Source organism: Castor canadensis, chromosome 7 (assembly GCF_047511655.1).
Source record: "Castor canadensis chromosome 7, mCasCan1.hap1v2, whole genome shotgun sequence".
In the NCBI taxonomy this organism is placed as follows: domain Eukaryota; kingdom Metazoa; phylum Chordata; class Mammalia; order Rodentia; family Castoridae; genus Castor; species Castor canadensis.
In genome coordinates, this window is record NC_133392.1 from 115648096 (window position 1) to 115671033 (window position 22938).

Below are 22938 nucleotides of genomic sequence, written 5' to 3' on the forward strand. Positions count from 1 at the left end.
GGTGATGAGGAATGTGATTCTGAGCCTCTTTCTCAGGAAGTAACTTCAAGATTTGCTGATGGGTGGAAGGGAGCAAGAGTAAATGAGGACTCCAAAGCTGTGAAACAGTGAAGCTGCCATTTCCAGAGACAGGGAATTCTGAGAGGAGCAAGTTAGGGGGATGAAAAGAATTTTGTTTTACATATGTTACATTTCACAATCATGTTGGAGATTCTATAGAGAAGGCAGGGAAAGTAGAAAGAAGCCTGGAGATGTTAATTTGTCATCCTTCAGAATACATGTTATTTAACACCATAAGCTGGGTAGAAATCCCCAGGGAAGGGAGTACCGGTAGAAAAGAGTGCTGGTCCTTGGTCCATCCAATGACTAAAGGTAATAAGATGAAGAGGAGCCTCAGAAAGAAAGCTAGGAAGGAGAGTCCTATTAAGGTAGGAAGAAAACACAGAACTTCTGTCCTCAAACCAAGTGTTTGAGGAAGGGAGTGTCTTAAGAAAGGAGTGAGCTAATGGTTCAAGCAGTGATGGGTTAGGGTTAGGACAGAGAGTTGACCTTCAGAGTTAGCAAACTGTGGTCCTTTAATGCCCTTGACAATATCTGTTCCAGTGAGTAGAGAGGACAAATATGTGACTGAGTAGGTTCAAGAGGGAATAGAAGGCCAGAAAGTAGAGACTGTGGGTGGGTTCAACTCTTTGGATAGTTTGTCTGTAAATAGGAGCCTGGTGCTGGTGGCTCATGCCTATATAGCTATTTTGGAGGCAGCTATCAAGATCATAGTTCAAAACCAGCCCTGAGCAAATAGTTCACAATACCCTATCTCAAAAAAAAAAAACCATTACAAAAAGTGCTGGTGGAGTGGCTCAAGTGGTAAAAACACCTGCCTAGCAAGTGTGAGGCCCTGAGTTCAAACCCCAACACTGCCAGAGAGAGAGAGAGAGAGAGAGAGAGAGAGAGAAATGAAGAGAAGTGGAAATCCACAGAGGGCTTTCTTTTTAAACATGATTGACTTTGTAGCATGTTTGTTGCTAAGGGAATGGTCTGCTTTAGAAGGATAGATTAATGATGCAGGAAAGAGGGTGCCTAATGTAGGACAATGCTCTTGTGTAAATAAGAGGGATTGATTTTAATTCCAGTGTGTGTTCTACTAGAATGACATGACCCCCCAATTAATAAAGCCATACATCTGGGGATGATTTTAAACTGTTTTCAAATGCAAACATTACTTTAAATTACATAGAGTAAGTTCATTAGCAGATGACAAAAATATGGCCCAATGAGTCTTGAAGAGCCTTCCTCAGTGAACTTGACTTGGCTGCCCCTCCTCCTGCTAAGTTCTCCTATCTTTGGCACACAACCTTCTAATTGCAGGTGTTTGTGGGCAGCTTCCATGGTAGACAAGAACTCCCCAAAGGGAGGGACTGTGTTCCATTCCATTCTGCAACCTGTGCCCAGCAAATGTCTGACACGTGTCTTCACAAACCACACTGGAAAGGAAGGAATAAAAAGTAGGAATTGGATCTTGTTGTCTTTTTGAGCCTTTTCCCTTTCATGAGACTGACGTTATTTTGTAAAACTATCTTCCTGACAGTTGAGTGAATAAACAATCTTTTTTAAATTGTGAAAAACAAGGGGAAAGAAAGAAAGAAATGGAGATAGATTGAGTGCCCACAGCATACTAGGCTAGGCTTTTTTCTAGCCATAGTCACACGAATACTGCTTTATTTTTACTTTTTTTTATAGTTAACCAACATGATTGGGGAAAATCTTCATCCCACACATTGAAAGTCATCAGTACTTCCTATAAGTTAAATTGTCACATAATGGAATAGGATGCCTCAAATAGGAGTGAACTTCCCACCAGTGGAGTGATGTAAGCAGAACCTAACATCTACAGAGAACTCTAGCATACAGTGGTCATCTGGCTTTATCACTTTATGTTTCCAGCTAATCCTGGGACTCAATAAGTCTAAATTATATCATTCTAGAACTGTATGATAGATAGATACCTTGAAGTTTCTCATCATCAAAATATAAGCACATAGAGCATGATAACATCAGGAGGAATGATACCATAGTACTTCAACGTGCAAATGCTGAAGTCAAGCTACGAGGGCTAGCAATGAACCATGTGACTCAGTTTCCTCACCTGTAATAGAATACACTTACTTTAAAATTCATCTAAAGTGTTTAAAACAGTATCTGGTACATAGTAAGTGCTCAATAAATGTTAGCTATTATTTATTCAATTTAAGCCATTCCTATAGACTGCATTACCCTGGGACACATGGGTAATCTTTTTTGGCTCATTCTTACACATTAAACTAGAGTTGGTTCCAACTAGAAAGATTGTGCTCAGTAGACAGAAGCCCTTGGAGACACAGTTACTTTGATAGGGTAACGAGCAGTCCCAGCCAAACCAGCCTCTTTTCTGCTCCACACTACTCCTGTCTGCCTTGGCTGGGCAATGTGCAAAAATGTTTATGGCGACCTCATTTGTTTTCCTTTCTGTTACTGGTGCCTTCCAGAGGCCAGAAACTGCTGAAATTAAACCAAGGCAGAGGCCAGGGGAGCAGACAGGGTCTGGGCCAGGGCCAGGAGTAATGAAGTGGAAAATGTTCACACCACAGGCAGCATTACAATGCACCTGTACAAATAGAATGAGACCTACCCACCCCCTTCCTCCCAGGGGCCCAACTGCCTCTCTTATTCTCTTTATGGCTTCACTCCCTGCCTTGCCTGATTAATGTTTGGTCTACAATGAAGATAAGAGACAAAGACATCCAGAGTGGACTGGTTAAAGATGAGACAGAATGGGAAAGAGTTAAAAAAAAAACAAAAAGCGTACTGTTAGCCCAAACATTTTCTGAAAATCTTGATGTGTTCTCCGAAGTCCTGGTTGCTTAAAACAAGAGAGAAATTCCACACAGCTAATGAGTGTCAACTCTGTGCCAGGATTTGGACAGGTTACTTTCACATACCTTTGCTCATTCCATCCATCTAGTGTAGCTGTGCTCCATTTTACAAAGCAACTTAAGCCCAAAGAAATAGCCAGCAGGTGATCAACTCAAAACTGAAGGCCAGGTATCATTCCACTTTTACCGTGAAGCTGCTGAGTGACTTTCTCAAAGACATGCAGCTATTGAATGAAAAGCTAGATATCCTGGGCTCTGGGTATGGGGGTTAGCACAAAGGAGACTTAGCCACATTTAAGACAGGACATCCTTAAAGAGCTGGCACAGTGAAGATGAGGGACACAGCTTCTCCCAGACAGAGGCCCATGGACCACACCACTGCCATGATGGAAGAAAGAGCTAGGGCAAAACAGACTGACCTTTGACCAATGTCATGTAAGTTTTGAAGCAATACAACTCTAGGTGACTCTTCCAATCTCACTGAAGCTCAGTTTCTTTGTCTCTAAAATGAGAATTCTGTGAGCATGAGGCAGGTTGGTGCTCCTAAAGCCCAAAAATCTCTTAGTGTTCCCCTTTCTCAGGGTTGATCTGCAATCACTTTACAGCCAACTCTGACTGTTTATAGAGCCAGAAATCTCCTTGCTACCATGAGGGGAAAGTACAGGCATAAAGGAAACATCATTGCCACTAACATCTACCACAGTCTCACCTCTCACTAACATCTACCGTGAACTCATGTCCTCTCTTACATCAGTGGATAGGAGCCTGAGGAGAGTAATAGGGTGTAAAGGTGCTTGCCATAGAGAATATGATGCATGGTAGGTCCTCAGTAAATGTCAGCGCCCTTGAAATAATGAGTTCTTTGCAAACCAAAGAAATGCTTCTTTTTAGCTCTCCAATCAACACTGCCATCTAGCTCATAGTAAATGCTCAATGAGCATCTGTCTACTGAATCTGTCAAGCACTTAGGAAGTTTCTCTTCTTTCTGTTACTCCCATCTTCATGAGTCAGTCAACAACCAGCACCAAGTTCAGGCCTTTTGAAATGTCAGGTTCAAGGACGAATTTGACTGTTTTCCCAAAGAGCTCAACTTCACCTGATTCAACTTTAGGAATGAACTATGTTTGCCATTCTTCATTGTTATTTTTGGAATTGCCATGAATTTTTTATAAGTATTGTTGTTCTAATCAAGGAAGAACTCTAAGCTTTGCAATGTATAAAAACCAGGACTGGTGTGTGTGTTAGTCATTTTTCTGTCACTGTGACAAAATACCTGACATAATCAACTTAGGAAGGAAGGATTTATTTTGGCTCATGGTTTTAGAGATTTCAATCTAAGGTTGCCTGGATCCATAGCTTTGGGCCTGAGGTAAGGCAAATATCATGACAGCAAGAGCATGTGGCAGAGACTGTTCACACATGACAGCCAGGAAGAAGAGAGAGTAACAGATGGATGGGACCAGGGCCAAGATATACCCTTCAAAGGCACACCTCCAGTGGCCCACTTCCTTCAAGTAGGTGCTACCTTCTTACAGCTCCATCACCTCCCAATAGTCTATTCAAATTTTTAATCTATCAGTGGATTAAGCAACTGATTAGGTTATCCCTCACAGACATACCCAGAGGTATGCTTTACTAATCTCCTAGGATTATATCTATTTACTAATCTCCTTTGATTATATCTCAATATAATCAAATTGATAGCCAAGATTAACTGTAACATCATCACACCAGTAAGTACTTTACTTTTTCCTATGCAGTAAACTTTCCCTGGCTTCTCACGATGTACCATGCATAAGGAGCTCATTGCTCTTGGAGAAAGCAGACACTAAAATCAATACCTTTAGTATTGACATAGTTGTCCTCCCTGATCCTGTCCATATGGTTCAATCTATAAAGGATGAAACTGAGGCCCAGACAGTTGGACTGAGTAATCTAAGGTCAGAGAGCAAATTTTATTTCAAAATTTGTCTTGAATTATGTCTTGAAATTGTGTAAACATAATTAGATCATTTTTATGAGCTGTAGAAGTACTAATAACCAATCTATAGGGTTTAGAAAACCAGTCCAGCCTCTACATGAAGGGTCTCAGGCTGCAGATTCTGTACTTCACTGGGGTCAGTCCACCCAGCTTTGGAGAAATAGGCACTCATTGTATAGAAATGTTAACACCCACTGGATGGCCCTTTTCAGCTCTATCTGAAGTTTAATGAATAGAAATCACCAAAACCTTACACTATCATCTGTCTGAAGCCACTGGGACTCACCACACCCCAAGTTCTTAAAACTCTTCTTGAGTATCAGTCTGTCATTGACAGCCACCAATGAAGGGATGGGTCTGTCTAACATTGAGCCCATATGCCCCTTCATCCATGATCAGCTGGTATGCCCCTCACACACATGCACAGCTAGAGGTTCTCTCTCTCTCTCTCTCTGGGCTTGAGTGCTGGCTCTAGTGTTCTAGAGAAAACACTTCCCTAATCACTCAGGCTTTCTCTGAGACTACTCTTTCATGATCTGGCTGGTTGAGTCCCCTTTTCTATGCTTCTTTAATTTGTTATGAGTCCTTCAAGCGTGATACCACCTTCTTATGACCACCCACTAGTGATGGTAAGTTTCACAAGGAACTTGAGTATGTTTTATTCAACATTATAGCTCCAATAGGTAAGCACATTGTCCAGCCTAAAATAAGCGTTTTTATAAGTATGTCTTGTATGAATGAATGAGTGAATTGACGAAAATTGTCACTTTTAGGTCTATCAGCATACTGTGGCTTTATCTTTCTAAAAAATATTATAACCCAGTTGCCTCAAGGTGGATTTTCTCAAATCACATTCTATAAAATTCTACCAGCCCATGATTGGTGTCTTGAATAATTAATACATAAAAACTGTATTTTGTGATACTTTTTCTAAAATATAATCGAACACATATACATAAGAAGTGTCTGTGTGTTCCTTAGTATTGCAGAATATGGTGCATGAAGATCGGGTCAAAGGAAATGGAGAAATGGCACACTGAGAATTAGAATGCCTGGTGGTCTCATGAGAGATTCCTGACTCATAAGCTTAGAACATTCCATGAAGAAATGATGAATATGCAGTTCTAACCAACTCATGGATATTGGGTTTTTGGAGGTTTATTGGTCTATTTTACACTTACTTCTTATAAGAGCATCATGCATTTCTTAGCCAATATTTTTTGTACATTAAGCTACGAATCAAAATGTGATTATTCCCTTGCAACATTTAGATCAGAAAATCTTATTCTTACCTATTTTAATCCAAGTATACCCTATACTGCTAGGGTTTTTTGGTATTTCACCAATACACTTAAGTTTCTTAAATACATAAGCCTGAGTAGTGCTACATTATGTGAGTATGTCATTGAATTGCTACTGCTCCAACTTGCTAGTTTCCTTGTAGAAGCAGACAGAATTAGAAATGGAGGGAAGGGTGGATGGGAGTCATAGATAATAAACTGAAATTCCACAAATGCCAAAATTTAAATAGACAAGAAGCTCTTATAAACCTACTATTAACCAGAATGGTAAGAGAGCTTTAAAACATACATAGATGAACAGAAAGGAGCTGATGGAAGCTAAAAATTTGCGTTAAATTTTAAAACAGAAACAAGTGGTTTGTCCACATAAAGGACGGGCACATGAAATATTATAGATATAGATTCAACTTTATAAGTCAGATAGATGTAAAGAAAAGCAAGAGAAGGGATTAGTCAAAGCAGATTTTAAAAGGGGAAGAGATAACAATAATCATTTTATATTGATAAAATTTATAATCCCAAAATGATGACATAATGGTAATGAGCTCATTTAAACTAAAATATTGCAAATGACTTTGAAAACTAGTAAGAAAAATGACAATTTTAATATTCACCTTCTCTCCACTTGGACAATTTATTATTCTTAAACAAGAAAATTGAGTAGTGTTCTGACTAAAATTTTTAATGAACCCTCTACATAAAAGTGATAGAAATTAGAAGAGAAACTATAAAGATTAAAATTAATTTACTTATAAGCAGAAATAGAATATACAATGACTTCCTAAATAAATACAAAGACTGTTTTGAGATGAAAATAAAATATTTTTATGAATCTGTGACAAACTTAGTCAAGAAGAAAGAAACAAATTAAAAGCTCAGGAGGAGGGAGTGTGGAGTGGCTCAAGTGGTAAAGCACTGGCTTAGCAAGCATGAGGCCCTGAGTTCAAGCGCCGGTGCTGCCAAAAAAAAAAAAAAAAAAGATCAGGAGGATTGTAGCTCAACGTAAGACCAGGCAAATAGTTGGCAAAACCACCTTGAAAATATCCAACATGGCAACACAAAACAGAACTGGTGGAGTGGCTCAAGTGGCAGAGCAACTGCTTAGCAAGCATGAAGCCCTGAGTTCATACTCTAATATACCCAAAAAAAAAAAAAGTGCAGAATGAATATGACACATGTAGAAGACGTAAATGACCAAATAATGCTATACACAGCTATGTGCTGATACTTTTGTAAATATTTTATTAATCTGTGTAATTTATGGGAATATATAAATTATAAAAATTGGTCCAAAAGAAACAGAGTTGAATATAATAAGAATTAAGACACAATTCAAGAAAATTGTCTTCAGTATTACCCTCTCCCTTACCTTCACAACTTTTAGCCTTATATGGTGAATTATTTTGTACTTTACAAAAAGAAAGTTCTGGCTGGGCTCCGGTGCTCAACCTGTAATCCTAGCTACCCAGGAGGCAGAGATCATGAGAATCACAGTTTGAGGCCACCCAAGCAAATAGTTCAAGAGACCCTATCTCAAAAATACTCAACACAAAATAGGGCTGGAGGAGTATCTCAAGTTGTAGAGTGCCTGCCTAGCAAGCATGAGACCCTGAGTTCAAGCCCCAGTGCTGCCAAAAGAAAAAAAAAAAGAAAAGAAAGTCCCATGTTGTCTAAAGTGTCCTACAACACACAGAAATATGAAAAGTTATCTCATTTATTTTATAATGCTATCATAAATTCTTACATTAAAATCTGACTCATAATATAAAAGGGGTAATTATAGCTCATTACTTACTATATTTCTGAAAATTCTAAAGAAAATGATAGTGAACTCTGTAGTATATTGAAAAGAATAATCCACCATGACTAAGTGGGGTTTATCTCAAGAATACAATGATTCTAAATGTCATCTACATGAATAAAGAAGGTATAAATAAAAAAGTTGACTTAGGCAAGTAACAATAATGAAGAACTACCCTTAACAAATTTTAGAACATATCACATGACTATTGTTATTAAAATAGTACAATATTAGCACAAGACACAAGCGATGAATGGAATGCAGTACACCCAAGAAATGGGTTACATTTTGCGTTCAAATAGAATGATCAATAATGGTAACATCATAAATCAATGTGGAGAGAAAAAAAAATAGAGGAATTAGGGGTTACAAGGGAATTAAAAGACAGCTGTCTTTACCTTTGGCTGGTTGGCTGAAAGAGGAATCTTCCTAGTTTAGGGTTCAAAGGCAGAATCAGGAAAGAAACGGGTGTCAGAGAGGGAGATGTCTGCTTAGAAAGCAGAAAACAGAGCAGCTGCCTCTAGAGAGCGTGAGTAGGACCAGAAACTTAAGTTTGCAGGAACTAGTGGAAAATGAAAATATGGGACTTGTTCAAAAAACTACTAATGAATTCAAGATGGCAAGAGCAAAGCATTGCAAGAGATATGGTGTGTTAACTGGGCAGGTTGCATAGGCCTGGATGCAAGTTTCCATCACAGAAGACAGGAGTGGAGGGAACATTGTCAAGGGACTTCACATATAAGGTTGATAAATATAGTAAATGCTGATAAATACATTAAATGCTTTATTCTAAGATGACCAGTGACATCCATTTCCCTCACTCACATTCTCATCAAAATAAAGAGGCAGGACATAGACAAATGCTCAGACTTACCTGCTTCTCCAGAACTGTGCTTTTTATACAATATTTGCCCATTATATGCTACAGAAGTATAATACAAAGTACATTGCTTTGTATTACACAACTTAACAGTTTCACGGTATTTCCATACATATTAATTCTTCTGGCTGTAACAGAACAGCATTATTTTGTTCATGTTACCTGAAAGGAAAGTTAGACCAGGTAAATTCTGATGTGCCCAAGGTACATAGCTGGAGAATTAGCCATGTGGGGCTCCTACCCATGACTTCTGTTGCTAAGTTATTAGGTTGTCTATTTATGTATCCTCCCATCTCTCTGAATTCCCACTCTGTACAACCCCTCTGCTAGATCCTAGTACTCATCAGCTCTGACCTTACATCACATCTTAGTAAGGAAGACTACCAGGTAAACAAGTTCCACCATATCTCAAGATGAATGAAATAATGGAAGTGAGTACAAAAAGAACAGAAGTAGCATAGAATGCTGGATTCTATCGAAAGCGGCAAGGGAAGCGTCACAAAGAGGGCAGTCACTTAGCACTTCAAAGGGTGAACTTGAGTGTTTACTATTACACAGCTGAATTGTACAGACATAAAGAAAGGCAAGGGATTTGGCTCTCTGAAAAGTTCCATACCCAGTTGATATAGTGCCACCAATGGAAACTTTGTGCCATGGGGAACCATTTGTAAAGACCATTTCCCTAGCAAATGATCGAAACCTGGGAACCAAGGTCAGCAAGGGATCAGGAGATAAAAACAGCCAACAGCCCCAGGATAATCTGCATTGTAGAAGTCATTTCTAAGCACTGGACTGACTACTAATATATCTCATTTGGACCTCTCAGTCACCAGGCAAAGTCAGTGGGGCAGGATCCCCTGAGCATGTGCAAGGCCTGTGCTGGGCTATACCACTAACAGAGATCAGGACCAGGATCAGGCCATATGTGGCTTACTTCCTATTCAGGGCTCTGTCCATTTATTCCACGAGGAAGATAGGACCCCTGCCTAACAGCTATGGAAACAGGCCTCTCCACTCTTGTGTAACACTTTGTCTTCATAGTTCAGTTAGCCTCTAGGGCAGGCATGACTGATAATATCTGTTACCTACTTATTAATCATAATAACTTACCTGAGATGTCACCTGGGGAACTGTAGCTCCACAACAGATTTCTATCAAATACTTGACCAGCAAGGAGCCATAATGAGTTCACATCAGATAGAGCAGGGTTCTGAAAATAACAAAGGTAGCCATGATAGCATTTATTGCATTGTTAAAGTCAGTGTGAATATGACCTCATTCCAGCTTTACTGGCTATGAATGAGTGACTTGGGTGACTCTTAGCCTCAGTTTTCTTCTGTGGCTAGTGGGCATGGGTTACCTACCTTATAGTGTTGGTATAAGGACGAAACAACATTGTGGATGTGAAAGTATTTGTTATAAAATGCTATAGAAATGTTGACTTTCATTACTCAGTGATACTCTGTTGTGCTCAGGGAAAACTTGTATGTCACTGTAATAATAATCCAAAATCTTCATTACTTGTATGGGGTCTACATTACTTTTAGTAAATAATCATATTAAGATAGGACGAATTTAAAAGTAAATCACCCCAGGGCATGTAGACTGGTAAGACCTCAGTTGGGACTAGATCCTCCACTTCCATCATAGATGAAATCACATGCACACATAGCCAAAGCCTATATTTTGTTTCACAAAAGAAATATCCCAATATCAGGAGCAAGATGCCAGCATCCTCTGGTAGAATCTGGTCCCTTAATTGCTTCCCAAGGAACTGGTATCTAATGGTGGGGACCAAGACATGCATAAAACCATATAATTTAGGCATAAAGCATTAAGGCTATTAGTTTGCTATAGGGAGAATGTTAGCAGGGTGTGATAAAGACAAAGAGTACCATAATCTAGAGAGAAGAGCAAATGACTACTTCCTGAAAGGGTTAATCTTGACTTGGGCTTTCCAATGGGCACAGAGAACCAGTTGAATACAGTAGAAAGAGCATGTACTATCAGCAACTGACCAGGGTCAAACTCATCTGTAAGGTAGTATAATGCTATTAACTGGGAAGGATTACTATTTCAAATTTAGACACAAAAAACAATTTTAGTAATCATCTAGTAAACTTACCCTGGGTAAGACCAACTTATACTTCTGAAAACTAAAGGTGATATATTCAAGCTGGGGAAATTTATAGAACACTCTGTATGTACCCTATAGAGTGATGAGAGCAACTTGTGTATCTTAGAATTACAGTATTTCTTAAATTCTAAAATGCCATTAATTGTAAGAAATACCACTGATTTCATAACTTTTAGGTTGAAAGGGGAGGATTACATCATATGTACATATCACTTGTAAGATCTATATTGATTTCAGAAAAATTAAATTTGAAAAGTATGTCTTTGAATTTGAGGACAAGTGATCTAAGATATGACCTCTACCCTGAAAAACAAGCAGTCCAGTTGATGAGATAAGATTACATGGATTGAAAAGTTAAAAAAAAAAAAAAAAAAGCAAATACTTGCTTAACGATTCCAGTAGGCATCCACTATTTGATAGCAGGCAGAATTGCAAGTAGTCAATCAGGTTAAACCAATTTAACTTCAACATTTCCTAAGTACCTCTTTTATGTACACTGCTATGCTGAGAGCTATAGGAAGAGGAAGCCCTTGATCATCCCTATGGCCTCCCACAGCCCCGGTAGAGCACACAGTGTCCTACTGATGTCTTGCTGTTTTCCAAACTGAGCTGAACTGACCCCATTATCCAAATGAAGTCTAGAACTGGAGGTGTGGCCCAAGTAGTATAGTGCCTGCTTTGCAAACATGAAACCCTGAGTTCAAACCCCAGTTCCACCAAAAACCAAAAATGAACAAAAGAAACAAATGGAGTCTAAATTCTCATAAAAGTGAAACAGAGCCAGTCAATCACTGGATCTGCACCAGTACTCTCACGTTCTTATTTTCAATCTATAGGCTTTTGTAAAATAAGAAAATCACATGCCTGAATGCCATGGCAATGTCACATTTCTATGAAATGTCTCAAAATCCAGTCTCATTTTCTGTTCTTACTTCAGCAAGAACCTATGATGGTTTGCAACTGACACCAGTGTGCAGACCATACTTACAGTAGCACCAGTCTATATGATGCCAAAGACCTTGATATCTGGAAATGCCAGAGTGAATGAGAAAGGTAATCAATCAGAAAGTTTTATAAGACATATAATGACTGTTTTTCTAGTGCTTTCTATATGGAGGGCACCACTCACAATCAGAAACTAGCCTAATTTTTTACTAGTTTTTTCATTGAAGAGACTACTATTGAGTTGGAGAGATGGACCAGTTCACCCTTCAGTGTTTTTGCCCTTGACCTTACTCTTGTATTGCTTATAACCCACAACTGTGGGTGATGTGTTCTGATATTCTTGACCACACTTAAAGGAAAAGCATCATTGTCAGTAGAAAGTAGAGGGGCTCTACAAGTCAGCCAGCCCTGGGTATAATTCTCAACCATCTATGAATTAGGGCAAGTGACCCCTCTCCTGCCCAGAACCTTGATCTCCTTATCTGGTCATATGATTGATCCCTCTAACTTGCTGTCCTTCTTTTAGATGTATCATGGCTTGCTGTGGCATCAACGTAGTCAAATAAGGTACTTAAGTAGCTTGTCACAGACCTACTTAAAATACCAGCAGTGAGAAAAGTTTTGATGTGACTCTTAGAGTAGTCAAAGGCCTCAGGTCTCTCTAATGAAGACCAGCTGTGGGACAAGTGAGGCTCAGCCTGGGACAGAAACAACTCAAAAGGACAACTCTGCCTTCATTTCAGAAGACCAGTTACATGGACTGAGCACCAGTTTCTTCCTGGTGGTTCTGTGGACAGTAGGAAAAAATTATCCAGAGTTCTGCTCAAAGGAAGAAGTTTCTGGTAGCCAGTCTTCCAAAAATGGAAGAGATCAGATTGACCAGAGTGAGCTGCCATGGTGTGTGAACCCAGGGCCACTTGGTGGGGAGCCTGCAGCAGGTAACCCTAGTAGGTTTCCCGTAACGTCAGGTTGTAAGCCTCAAATAGACACAATAAATAATATTCATTTCAAAACGCCCAGAAAATCAATAGTGTATCAATAGTGGCAAAATAGAAATGTATGTTAGAGACACCAGCTAGAGACAGGGGTGATCAACTGAGGTCACGAAGTGAGATGGTTAGAGACAGCTTTGCAGAGAAATTTTAACATCTGAAGTAGGTTTAGGAAGAAGATAGCTCACCAGGCAGCTAGTGTTAGGAATGGTTTGGCAAGGGGGAGATTCCAGGGAAAGAAAGGAATATTTACTAAGCCATGGACATTTAGAAGAGTATGCATTCAGGAGCCTGGAAATAGTGCAGGGGTGGTGAGAGATGGGGCTGGATAGGTCATCGGGGTCAACCAGAAGACTCAATGCCAGCATAGATTTTTATCTTGAGTGCAATATGAAATTTCTGAAGTGGTCCAGACCAAGGAGGGGCATCATTACAGTTTTAGGGCTGGTACACAGGTATCAGAGTACAGAATGGATAAGAAGGGAGAGGCTAGTTATGCTTTGCCCTCCTATTCCATGTCCCCAGGTCCATGTTCAGTCCTTCTTTGCCCTGCTCTCTGCCCCAGGAGGTTGGCCCCTGCAGATTGCATCTTTTGCCCCTGAACCAGGCCTCTGTGCTCAACCAGTGGAAAGCACCAGCAGGGAGGAGGACAGAGAGAGCATGTGATTTCTTCCCTGTTCCCTCCCTGGCTCTGTGCACCTCTGGTATTTCCCCCTGGGCAGCCCTTCCTCTCTGGTATTTACCCCTGGGCAGCACCTCCTCCACAGTTCCAAGTCCCCACTGGATGTCAATAGCTCTATTTCTCTTCCTTGTCCCATCAGTCCTACAGGTAACAAGTTTCCAGCTGTTGCTATTGTCTGGGAACTTTAGCATTCTTGTCTCATCCATTAATCCTGCCCCACCTCTCTGTGTAGTCCCTTTATTAACGTCTCCTCATTTGAACTATATCGGGTGAATTCTGCTTTCTTCACTAGTCAGGGTCAAGATTAGATGGAGGTCTGGAGAGAAGAAGGACCATTGCAGTAATCTGAGAGAGATATGCAGAGATGGTGGGGGTGAAGAAGAGCTGAATGAAGAATCTTTCCAAAGGGGAAGCAAGCGGTCTTGGTTTGAATTTGTAGGGTCTCTAGGAGAAAGATGATCCTGAGAGGTTTCTGATTTGGTAAGATACTCCACAAAATGGAGAAGTCAGGAGTAGACACAGGTTCCAGTAGATTGATGTAATCACTTTTGATCAGCTGAGTTTGAGGTACCTGTGGGACAAGGAGATGTCCAGGAAACAGGTAAATCAAAAGGGCTGGCTCCGAGATTTAGCCAAAGCACCTGGGTACAGAGCTGGTAGTTAAGGTCCATGGACAATACAGACATGCACTGAATTTGCCGCAAGCTCATTCCATTGGTTCTGTATTAATCACTATTGATATAAAAAGAAGTTGAGTTATAATGACCCAAGAGCTCACAGAAGTCTCTGGTTAGAAGATGCCTACCTTGTACCTTGACTGTTATCCTCTTGAAGACATAGGGGTTTGTTTTTCAAATCCACATTTTTTTCCTGGCGTTCCACTTAGTCATTCCTATTTTTCACCACCAGATTGTTTGCTGGGGAAAAGAACAAAAACAGCAACAGATGTCTTTGTTTTGGGGTTTTGAACAACTCTCTGGTTAAGATAACACTTTCAATTAAAGAAATTATATCATCCAAATACCATATGCCTATAAGCTCTCAGTTGCAAAAATCACCTGCTTTCAAAAAATGTTTGAAGAGTTCCTCTAACCACCACCCAGTTCAGTTTAGCAGCTAACCAGGTCCCTTCTTGTCTCTCCTCTGAGTTCAGAATTGTTCATTTCAGAAAGCTGGACAAGATGGTCATCCTCAGGTTTGTCCTCAGAGCTCTGTAGACATTCACCACCAGATCCTCAGTCCTTGCATCCCTTTCTTTCTCTCTCAGACACACACACACATACCTGAATGAGTATACCCTGTACTATTCATTGTCCATCAGGGCATGGTCCACTTGAAGTACTTAACAAATAATTTTGGAATCAATTCATTTCTTCTTTCCTTTCTCCCTCCCTCCCTGTTTCTCCTATAGCTTCTCATTTTCTGAAAGGCTTCTGTGCTAAGCACTGAGAATACAAAGGTAACTGATCAGATTTCCTCCTCTCAGGACACTCACAGTTTGGAGAGGAGATGGCCAAGTAAGAGGAGAGTCCTAGTCTCAGGAATGATAGGGGCTTCCTGAGGGTGGTCCCCTATCATTCCCTCTGCAGTCCCTTCTTTGCATAATGCCAAGAACTCAATAGACATTTTGTAAATGTTTGTTAAATGGGATGTTTGTTAAATGACATATGCCTCACCCAGACAAGCAAGTGTCATGCTGTAGAAGCACAGGGTAAGTCATGCTAAGGCTCTGAATGGAAAGGAGCAGGGAATGATTCAGTGAGCAGTTGGGATGTTTACCGAGTGCTAGGATGAATGGGGTGAATGGGAGAGATGGTGGGGCAGAGGAAGCACTTTCCCCAAAGTACGGAGGTGGCAGTGCTTATGAAGTAACTGTTGGCCTTAGCAATCAAATTTGGTCCCCAGCAGGTAAGAAGAGGACTTGTGATCCTAGTACCAACGTAGAGGGTCTATTTTGAAGAGTCTAGGCTTTGGGGAGGGATGTTTGGGAAACCCTGCAGGCTGTGACAAATATAAAATATCATCTAGTTCACCACAACCCACAGTACTGTAATCATCAGTGTGAACATTGAGCAAAGGTCTGATCTGCCCTGCTTGATTGAAGCAACTTCAGAGTGGAGATTTGGCTTCAACACTTAATGGAATACTTCTTTGGATGTCCTGTTTGCCCATCCAGATCCACTCCCCACTCATCTACATCAGCTTTGTGCCCAGATGCTGACCTCAGAGAGGACCCTAGAGTGGAGTACTCACACTCCTAGCTCCTTCTCTGCTAGGTTGTCCTGGATTCACTGCATTCTTCCACAGCTCCTGAAAGCCCACACCCTCTCTATGGCTCCCTTTCCTGCTTCCATGACTGCTCCTTCCCCTCACCTTTAAGCCTGGAGTGATAACAGCTCCCTTCTCTTCCTAGCCCTAGGACCCAGCTCTATCTGTCTTTTACTCCTCTCTCTATCCAGTAATTATTCTCCTCTAATTACCCAACTTACATGTGCTAAGAATCTTGTATGAGCACCTCCCACATGCCAAGCATACTCTTAGGTGCTTGCCATACATTTTTTCATGTAATCTTCCCAAAATTTCATATAAATGTTACTATTTCCACTAACAAATACCTGGTGTTAAAAAATTAAAAAATTTTTTAAAAATTAAAAAATACCTGGTGTTCAATAATGAAGAACTGTCTAAGTCCATTTATACAATGGGAATCCCTCATTCAGAATAGTCCCCAGCACATGGTCACTGCTTGACTGAATGTGTGATGAGGACAGATTGTGTGTGCTAAATGCTAATATAAGTGTTAGAGAGAACAAAGGCTTTTTTAATTCAGTGATAGTAGGAGTGGCTCTAGAATCTGTAAAAGGCAGAGTTATAATCCTAACTGCACTACTGACTATTTCTCTGAGCTTTAATTCCTTGTGTGGGAATTTGTATATCAAGTCTAATTCATAAAATGGCTATAGGCATTAAACAAGATAATATTCACATAGTGCCCAGGATAGAATGGGCGCTTTATAAATGATGGGCTTATTTTCTGCATGCTCTGATTAGTACTCAGAGCAAGTTTGATTACTTGGGCATGCAGCCTCAAGGAAGTAGTCCTTTCTTCTCTTACAAATTAACGCTCTAAAACATGCATGAATACAAACATATGTATGATTTCTCATTGCTTAAATTAAGCTGCCAGGGCTTGAAGCTTCCCAGTTACACTGTGCATATGCCTGTCACTTGACCATCTCAGGCACTCCATGTTGGAGGCTCTGCAGGTGTGAGGGATGTGCCAAGAGGGAGAATGAAGGAAAAGGACATAGTTAAAAGTACCATGTGCCAGGCATTTTCCTATTCCCTAGGGGTTTAATTTTTACTAGAGCACACAAAACACAGCCAGAATTTCCATTTTCACAGAGAACGTAAGTTCCTTATTCAAGGTCATGCAACTAGTGAAGAGTACAATCAGGATTAGAGCAAGAGTCTTCTGACTCAACTCTACCAGAAGCTCACTGTACAGTCTAAGCCACCTCGCAGATAAACCATCTTTCACTTCACTGGGTGCTTGTGTGTTTTCTTTTTTGGAGCTTGAACTTTTTTTTTTTTTGGTGGTACTGGGATTTGAACTCACACTTGCTAGGCAGGTGCTATACCACTTGAGCCACTCTGCCAGCTCAGGAACTCCAACTTCTTTAACTGGACACAGAAAACCATCCCAAGACACATATAGTCACCCTCTTAGGAGCAAGCCACAGGCCTTTCCTGCTTGGCTTTGCTGGGACTTCTAATTGTTTGTGGGGGTAGGGGGGAACCCCACATTAATGGAATTCCAATAAATAAACATGACATGACCGTGACAAAGCAGGGAGAAAGTGCAGACAATGGGAGGAAATGTTGAAAGGTTCGCTTTCATCTGACCACTTTGGGTCTGCACACACCCACCCCTGGGAACAGAGTCCAAGGGCAAAGGTTCCCCGAGATGATGAGCCCACATTTTGTGAGTGCATAGTTACTCTTCCTTCCGTTTTTTAAAAATATTTTTCTAACCAGGTCTCCGGAATTGAATATAAACAGTGCCAGTGTTGTTTCATCCTTTGCACATAGCATTCCACTCTCTTGCCCTGTCTAAGGCCCCTGGTGAGAACTTGAGTATCTGGATAAGCAGCCGGGCCTTTGAAATCTTGGGAAAGAGAGGTGTGACAGAACAAAACACATAGCTCTGTTCTGGTTCTGTTTCATCTCCAGGACAACTCTGGGAGAGCAGCCTGATGGGAAAATAGGGCTGAGACTCTGATCTGAGCTGCCAGGGGACCTCAGCTATGCTGAGAGAATCAGGCAATGTGAGGAAAGTGGAAAGCCTTGCTTTGAATCCTGGCTCCTGCATTGATTAGCAAGTGACTCAACCTATTTGAGTCTCAGTCTCTTTTTGCAATGCAGTGAGGAGAGTATTATCTACCCCTTCGAGATGTTGTGAGGATTCAAAAATCCACTCTGTTCTCATGGTTTGGCATCCAGAGATGGCCTCTTTGGGGGTTGGGCTGGTTGACAGGCCCAACACTCCTACCCCTTCCTGCAGCCTCCTAAGAGGAAGAAACAGCCTTCCATGTGAGCACCTTGAAGGAGTGGGCTTTGACTGCCTCATGCTGAGCCCTTGGGACCCATAGCTTACTCCAAGGCTGAGGTTTAACAACTCAGACACAAAGTTTCACCAGTTCAGTGGGTCCACCACTCTTTGCTATTTTTTATTTGTTGTTTAGTCTTGGAAAAAAGAATCACCACAAGTTAGGCAGTGGCAGAGAGGAATGAGGAAGAGAAGAGCCAGTATGGGACTGGAGCTGGGGAGACCAGTCTGGCTGAAGGGGCTGGTTGAACCAATCTTATCAAAAAATCCTTCTGGAAGAATTATTGATTGATGTAAGGTCCCAACCAATAGCCATATAACAACCAGGAGACAGAGCAATCAGGCCCTACAGACACTAGAAAAGAGCAAAAAGCTGTTTATTTATTTATGTAATTTTTCCCATACTAGAGATTTAACCTAGAGCCTCGCTCATGCTAAGTAAGCACTCTACCACTTGAGCTTCAGCCCAGCCCTGTTTTTATTTCTGTTTTGGGGACAAAGTCTCACTACCTTTTTGCCTGGACTTGTCTTGAACTCTGTGTCCTCTTGCCTGGACCTCCTGAGTAGCTAGGATTACAGGAGTACGTGACAAATTTTTTTGAGCACTGTCTACATGCTGGATACCATTCTAGGTGGAGCTAGAGTATAGATATTGGAGATAGATCTCTGAATGAAAACTAAAGGATCCTGTTTTCCCAGAGCTTGCCTTCCTGTTGGTCTAGAACCAACTACTTAATTGTTGTGTACCCTCTTGAAGAGAGAATGTGCATTAAGAGAGTGAAATGCTGAAGGAGAGGGGAGCATGCAGGTCTGCCAAAGAGCAGTTGAGATAAAGCACTGACACCGGGGCTCCCTAGAGTAGTGTCACATACACCCTCACAGGTGTGTGTGGTGCTCCAGGAAGGTCAGCATCCCACCGCATGCTCCCACCCTTCATGGAGGTCACTTGAGACACTTGTGGGCTCCTTCCTCACTCAGCCCAAGCAGCTTATCTAAATCTTCCAGTTACATCCAAGGCTCTGTTTCAGAGAAACTCTTAAATGCATCTGTCATTTTCATGATGCTTAATCCCCCTGGAACACTGGTGAACCAACTCAATGGGCCAGACATTTGAGGCTGTTTCCAGGGGAGGATGCCTGATGTGGAGGGAGAAGGAAGAGGATAGGGTAGGAGGGTGGGCTGGGGTCTGGGTGGAAAGAGCCTGGGGTGCAGGGGAGGGCTGGAAGAGAGATAGCAAATTGTTTCTGGATGGAATTTCCAGACAGGGTCTCAGTCAAAGAACAAATGGGCCTTCTGAATTTTCACTATAATTGTTATTGACCTTTAGTGAGATGAGTAAAATTACTCTCCCGTACCCTGCCACCCCCACCCCTTTTTACAAAATTGTTTTCCCTGACTTTTCAAAAATGAAGTTTGGCAAGCCCAGCCCTAATGGCTGGACAGCAGATCGTGGGCAAACAATGCATCTCCTTATGGCCCCAAATGGAGCGCTTGCAATTAATCCATTGATCTCAGTAGAAAACCCTATTGTATCAGGGCCGCCAGGAGAAAGCTGCATCCGGCTGCTCTGGGCCTGCACAGAATGTTCATTGAAGTCAGCCCCCAAATTGATGGCAGGATATGGCCCTAAAAGCCTCCAAATTAAAGGGGCCCAGAAAATAATGACAACTCAGGAAGGGGGAGGAGGGATTATGGGTAGGAGCAGAGGGACTGCCTGTTTCCAGAGCTTTGCTCTATTTTTGTTGCTCTTGACCTTGAGTTTTCCTTTGTGTGCTCCATGGCTTCAAACCCTTAGCTATCCAGTTTGCAGGTTGTTTGGCTTTGCTGCTGCTGCTAACAATGACAATGATAATATGGTTGGGATTGACAGAACTTTGTCTGGGACAGCCCCTCTGCTTCACCTCATTTACTTCTCAAACAGGAGAGGAGCTCCCTCAGCCTTGGGAGGCTGGCCTGGGCAGGGCAGCATCATTCCCTTTTCCCTGGAGCTATGGAAATGTTTAGCTGCTACAGAAACAGCGTGGACTTAGGGGAATTAAAGTCTTAGTCCCAAACTTGGGAAAATCCAACTCTCAGAGCATCCACGGTGTCATCTGTAAAGTGGGAACAGCAACTTGGACTTCAGGGGACTACTGTATAGATCAGATGCCATTTACTATCTGGCCTCTGAGCCTCGTTCTCCTCTTCTATAAAACCAGGCCATCAACACCTTCTCCCTAGGGCATTACAAACACCACCTAAAAGATACAGATAAAAGCTTATATCAGGTAGGGAGTTCATAAATATTCCTTTCCTACCATATCAGAGGGCCCTGAGGTTAAAAACTGCCTTTCTCGGTTTATCACTGTATTAAAAAGACACAGGAAAAAAGTAAGATATTATAGTGACTACTTGTTCATCGCCCAGTCAAATGACATAAGGTACTTTTCAAGGAAAATAAAATAGTAAGAAAAGGAAGGTTGCTTTAAAAAAAAAAAAGTCCTCTCTTCCTCCCTGCCCTAAAAAAAAAAATAAAATAAAAATTGACTTTCAGAATATCGAATGCTTCTCAAAGAATCAACAATATTTTTGATGATGGAAGTATGAATAATCAAACATATGGATTACATTTCCTTAAATTATTCAGCACCTAAAATTTTGGAGGGGAGAGAAGGTGCTGATAAAAATATTTTTTCACATTTTGTTAAAACCTCAAGGTCTAAGGAATACTTTTATGACTGTTATACACACACACACACACACACACACACACACACACACTCCTTGTCCAACTGTCAGGGAAAGTAAATTAACACTGAGCATTTTTTTCTACTCAGAGCTTTTTCTTTGCTCTGGCCAGCTCCAATTCCTCAGCTCCAGCCTCATTCACGGAAGCTAGTGGAAGACAAGTAGGCTTGGCTCTCAAACTCTTCTCACCTACCCATTATGCAACCTTGAGCAAGCCGCTTAAGTCTCTGTCTGAGCCTGGGTTTGCTCTGTCTTAATAGGAATAACCATCCATACTTCACAGTCCTGGTGAGGATCAAATGGAGGAGACAGGTAAATAAACCTTGCAAACTGTCCAGTGTCAGGTGGATGTAAGGGCAGAAGTGCAGGAAGCCATTCCCACCTCAGGAGGGATAGTGGCAGTGGTTAAAGAGCCTGACTGCCTACCTTCAACTCCTGCTTTGCCCATGGTAAGCTGTGTCTCCCTGGGCAGATACCTAAGCCATTCTGTGATCACTTACTTATTTGCAGAATGTGATGCTACTGATAACAATGTACCTACATCGTACAGCAGCAATGAGGATGAAATCAGGAAGTACTTACAGGATAGTGCCAGTGTTTGTTTTGAGATGGTAAGAAGAAGGAAGGAAAGAAGAAAAAGAGAAAGGGAAGGAGCGGGGAAAAAACCTCCCACCAGGGATCTAGAAATAGTGCTAGCAAGTCACCATTCAGTCCTTGGTGTCAGGGTTATCTTTTCCACGAGTCCTTTAAAAAATGCAAATAGTCCTAAAAGGCCTGGCCCAGCATTCAGATTCAAAGTGCATTTATTGAATGTGTACTCCATGAACACAAGGCCATGACTTATACACCTGACAGTTCATACTTTAGAAATCTCTGACTCCATGGAGGGTTGGACAGGGGAAGGTGACAAAAGGAACAGAGAGGAAAAGAGAAACAAGAGATAGAGACAGGAGAAGAACTCACCTGATGTGGATTTGGCAATGCACAGACGCCAGTCCTCAAGCCGGCTCTATGTGACCTTGGGCAAGAATTCACCAGGCAGTTTTACCTTTGGAAAACAAGGTTAATGACAATAAGATTATTGTGGGAATAAAATGCAACAATATGTGCAAAACATCTAATTCTCCTTTGCCCCAACTTCACCTCTTGTCACACACCTCCTGTGGCTCCTGTGCTCAGGAATTGCTAAGGGCAGCTTCCAGACTTGAGTTAGCACTCTTAGAAGAGGAAATCAGCATGCCACTTTCTCTGTTCAATAAAAAGGCAGTTTTTCTGGGGCTTGAGCTCTGCTAACTCATAAGAAGTGCATTTCCTCCCCAGGACACTTCCCATCGCTTTTGGCCTGCAGTAGCCAAGTGACTAAATCTTCCTCCCACGGCAAGAAGCCAGACCTAGCGTTCTAACTCTCCCTGTCTCTCAAGTGCCTAGATGACTCCAGCCGGATGCCAGTCCTCAGAGGAAGTGGGAGAGAAATTCAACTTTGGCTACAACAATTCAGCTGATAAAGGAGGCAGGGAAAAAGAGCTGTCTTCCTGGATTCTGGCAGATGCCAGAGGAAGAATCCGTGAGTGAGTAATTCTGCAGCCTGGAGTCCAAAGGCTGCAGCCAGAGGTCTGTGCCAAGAAGGCATCGATGTGGGAGAGGTGGGTGGCTCTTGGGTCAGCCTCAGCCGGATGGGGATGGGGGACAGCTCAGTATGAGTCAGGGCCTGGTCTGCTCCAAGGGTCTCTGTGAGCTGCATCCATTCAGAGGGGCCTCCCACAAAGGGGGCTTTTCCCTGCAGAGACTTAGGTGGCCCTCAGTGAAAGGGTGGTGTGTCATCACTGAGCAATGCAGAGAGATGACAAGACATGCTGTCTGCGGTCCAAGCATCAGGCTACAAAAGACAGGACAGACAGTCAAGGACCCAGGCACCAGGGTGGCACTCAAGGCTGAGGGCTGCTGAATTCCCACACTGAAAATGACAAGAGCTAT

At 41.7% G+C, this 22938-nt stretch overlaps 1 long non-coding RNA gene across 2 annotated transcripts; it reads right to left on the reverse strand.

Moving 5' to 3' along the window:
- Positions 1 to 7046: 7046 nt before the first annotated feature.
- LOC109678156 (uncharacterized) lies at positions 7047 to 22435 on the reverse strand. Of its 2 annotated transcripts, none has more exons than XR_012449892.1 (5): positions 22122 to 22435; positions 21928 to 22012; positions 14434 to 14545; positions 9983 to 10082; positions 7047 to 9034 (listed from the first exon to the last, which is right to left on the reverse strand). It is a non-coding gene; the product is annotated as an uncharacterized lncRNA (long non-coding RNA). The 2 variants fall into 2 exon arrangements; XR_012449893.1 differs by having other exon boundaries at positions 22108 to 22435.
- Between the last annotated feature and the right edge of the window lie 503 nt (positions 22436 to 22938).